The following is a 4,230-nucleotide window of genomic DNA, read 5'->3' as shown; positions in this document are numbered from 1 at the left end:
ATATTGCGAAAGTGGTCAAGACATACTTGGAAACGTTGAAATGGGAAGTCCTACCTGCCGTATTCTCCAGACGTTGCTCCCTCTATCACTTGTTTCGATCAATGGCACACGGCCTGGCTGACCAGCACTTCCGGTCTTATGAAGAAGTAAAAAATTGGATCGATTCGTGGATAGCTTCAAAAGATGACCAGTTTTTTCGACGCGGGATTCGTACGCTACCCGAAAGATGGGAGAAAGTAGTGGCCAGTGATGGACAATACTTTGAATCATAAATGTATAACCAGTTTTTTACAATAAAGCCTCGAATTTCAGAAAAAAAACGGCGGAAGCAAAGTTGTACACCTAATACTTATGATAAACGAATAATGGAGATTTATTAAGTTTTTTCTGACTCTTAGCCTTTTATCTCGTTGTCGGATTAAAAAGTAATTTGATATGAGTTTTAATTGTTAATGGAAACTTCCAAAGCTTCATTTAAACGTTACTGTTTGAGATGAGTAACTTGATTTAGTTTTATTAATATTGACAAGTTGTTAATTTGTAATATTGATCGTAATATTAAAATCAGATTCTATTGTAGTAGTTGGGAACCTAATAGTGACTCACTTTTGATCAATGAATTGATCAATGAAAGGATCAATGAATTTAAGAAATGTATCATTACTGAGGATGGTTCCAAAGAGAACCGAAATATTTAATAAAGAAGATTAAACATTATGGAAATTAATTTTTGTGGATTTTAATCTCTTGCATTGGTCTAATCACTTACATTGGTCTTGACTCTATTGTAATTGACTTAAATTTGTTGTTTATTTTTGTTTTTAAGATTGTGAGTCTGTTAATATTTTGATATTTAAATTTTTATAATATGCAGGAAATATCATTGGTATAAGAGGTACGAATAATGACATTTGTATATGCCGTACTAATCTCTTAAAGAATGTAAACAATCATCTTTCCTCCTCTGCTTAGAGACGAAGGAGTAGAAGTCGCTTCACGTAGAAGTTTTGCATCCCGAAACAAGGAAGGAGGTGATGAAAGTTGCTTCGCGTGAAAGTCGTATGCTATGACTGTAATATGAAACTTCAATTTATTATATCTTCTAAACCAATGCTATTCCCCACTTTATTCTTGTAGAAAATCACTCAGAACACTTCCCCCTACAACACATCGAAAGGACATTAAAATCGATGAGATATTATCTGAAATAAATATTTACCTTTTAAAGTTATATTATCTAGAATTAAATTATTTAATTCTAAATTAACATGCAATTTGAAGGCTGAGTAAAGTAGATTTAGTTAGCCTATATGTACGTTAAAATCATTTCCGAATTCCGAATATTTTTATAAATTCACTTATCATGAGTGTTTAAAAAATGTGAAGATAGAAATAAAATTCTTGAAATAAATCAATGCAGTATTCAAATTTATATAAAATAATAGATTATTCGTACTAACGCTGGATGTCAATTACTAAAAAAAAAAGGAAAGAAGAGACACAGTAATGTATTGGCGCTAATTCAGTGAATGTGTTCCTTTACGCGAGTTCCACAAGATTATCAGCTCTCAATAACGACTGAATCAAATTCTACGTACACTCAATCAATAACTTTTACTTTAATCCTTATGTTATTACCCGGGTATCCGGATGCCCATTTAGCATTGAAATAACTTTCTGTAAATTAAAAAAATCCGGCCAGATTCCCATTAGTTCAACGATTTCGAAGAGATTGATTAAAAAAATTTTTTATCTTCAAAAAAAAATTATTACGCGTCCAAACTCAAATTTTACTACTTTTCTTATTACCCAGGACACCCGGGTATCCACACATTTTCAATAGGAAACATCAGAGTATGTAAATTATAAATTACTAGACTGTTAATTTATTAAAAGAAGAACATTTTATTAAGGACAAATATTTAATGCATTAGTACGTAAGAAAAAATATTTAATTAATTTTTATTCTTCATTTATTGATTCTTGTTAGATAATAAACAGTTTTTGCAGAATGTAAGACTTAGTAAGATCTACGGAATGCTCGTCACACACAATGTTTTCGCTTTGAAAACAGGATTTTCGACTTTTTTTCCGGCGCTTATGGGGTGCATATATATAACAGGATCCTAAGATAATTTTCCTTCCAGTCGAATCTCGTTGAGGTGGTGTATCTGTTGATACTGTATTTAAGATGAAAGCAACGTTGGTGATTGATCTATTTAGCATGCTTTCTATAGCCAATCTTGACGATAGAGTTCAGATAACTTGTTGATTTATAACTCGATTTTCAATTACTGGAAAGCACAGTTCTTCTCCCAATTGTCTTAGAAAAATTCGTCGGTGATCAGTTTTAAATTTGTGCATGTTGTTGTGCTCAAAATATATCGTATATGTAGCTGCAATATCGATAATATTATCAAAAAATGTCAAAAGCATGTCTTATCTTATAATCATATTTGTCCACCTTCTCCGCTGTATTTACAGACCATTTTATCCATGACATTGACACCAGATTTCGTTCTATTATAAAAATTAATTATTTCAGATTTTCTTTTCTCCAGATGTAGCATTACTATAATGTATAGAAGATAATAATATGACAGCTTTGTTCTTCTTAGATACATAAGAATACATGGTAACTTTTTTATGGTAGGCGAACAATGAAGAAAAGATTTCTCGAGATTTATTTTTTTTCATTTCTTCTGGAATGTTTTGTTATGTTTCAATGTCCCAACGACTGTAAGGTTCCAGAATAATAGATGTTTTTTAGGAAAAGTTGTGAAAAAATTAAAATCCAGCGTTATATTATGTTTTGAATTTTTGAAAAGAGCAGTTAATTCTTTAACAACCCGTTCTCCTTAATTTACTTCGCGGCCAATTACTGATTTACCAATATAAATGATTCCATTCAATGGATAAGAATTTTTTGCATCACAAATCCACTAGACTTTTATTCCGTACTTTGCAGGTTTAGCTGGAATGTATTGAGTGAAACGAGTTCTCCCTCTGTACGGATATAATTGTTCGATAGTTAAATTTTCTATAGAAATTCATAAGATTTGCGTTAAGCATCGTTCAAATTTCATTAATTGATGCAGCTTTATCATTTTCTGAACGTGTATTGACATAATCGAAAAGGAGAAATCTCAAAATATTGCAAAATCTATTTAGCCCTATTATTGCACAATATAGCGGATACGAGGTATTTTTGAACAATACAAAAACATGATCGGATCTAGAACTATTGACGCCGCATGTAATTAAAATATGAATGCATAAAATTCCAAAATAGTTAAATCTTTTCATTTGAGTGGAGTTTTCGTAGGATTTATTTCATTAAAATTTTGATAAACAATTGTTGCTTTTTTGTTGATATGACGAACTATTATATCAGCTATTTTAGAACTTAATAAATATTTGAAAGTATTGTAAATGGATAAAAGCCAAATGGATGGCTGTTGATCTGTGCACCACTCCGCTGTCTATAATACTGTGTGCTGGAGTTTGATGAATCAATGGTGGAGTTTTACTCCACTGAATTCCATCTCTAGCCTGATAGTGATCTGAAGAAGTAGATGACTGATTTTCATTATTCTCTTCATCGTCTTTTTGTTCATAACTTCTTCATGAACGTCCTCTTCTGCTTCATCTTGAACGTTCATTACTTTATCATCATCGACTTCATTATCCGAATATTCGTCATTCGTTAGTTGTTCTGGCATTCAATATTCATCTTCATTATCAGAAAATGATAGATCGTTTTCTCCCAAAATTGTATTCCAAATATTGCAGTAAATAGGCTTCGTTTTCAGCATTCAAGCTGTAAAAACGATTTTTTAAATTGTTTCTGGAAGGTTTGATAATAAATCTACTCTCTAAAAGTGAATCAGTGTATTATCACTTCAGTGCAACACTTATAACTATAATATTAGCGAATATTTACTGTTTTTCAGTAATAATATACTGATTCATTTTGAGAATTATGATTCATAACCTCAAAATTATAACCTTTAAATGTGAATCAGTATATTATTACTGAAAAACAGTAAATATTCACTAATGATTAAATCAGTTTAGTAGCATTATAAATAGCATTGAAGTCAGTGATAATATACTGATTCACTTTTAGAAAGTATATTTATTGTTTAAGAAAATAGGATAATAGTAGAGATTCTAACCCACTATGTGTTAGTGCATATACGTATACGATGTGTGTGTGTGTGCGCGTGC

The 4,230-nt window shown here is 31.0% G+C and overlaps 1 protein-coding gene across 2 annotated transcripts in view; it reads left to right on the top strand.

The window, feature by feature from the left end:
* LOC105627669 (probable phosphoserine aminotransferase) overlaps positions 1–4,230 on the top strand; it is a 165,445-nt gene that overhangs the window by 151,845 nt on the left and 9,370 nt on the right. The window lies entirely within an intron of this gene.

The sequence above is a fragment of the Atta cephalotes genome, assembly GCF_000143395.1.
Source record: "Atta cephalotes unplaced genomic scaffold scaffold00010, whole genome shotgun sequence".
NCBI lineage: Eukaryota > Metazoa > Arthropoda > Insecta > Hymenoptera > Formicidae > Atta > Atta cephalotes.
This window is presented reverse-complemented; position numbering and strand designations above follow the sequence as displayed.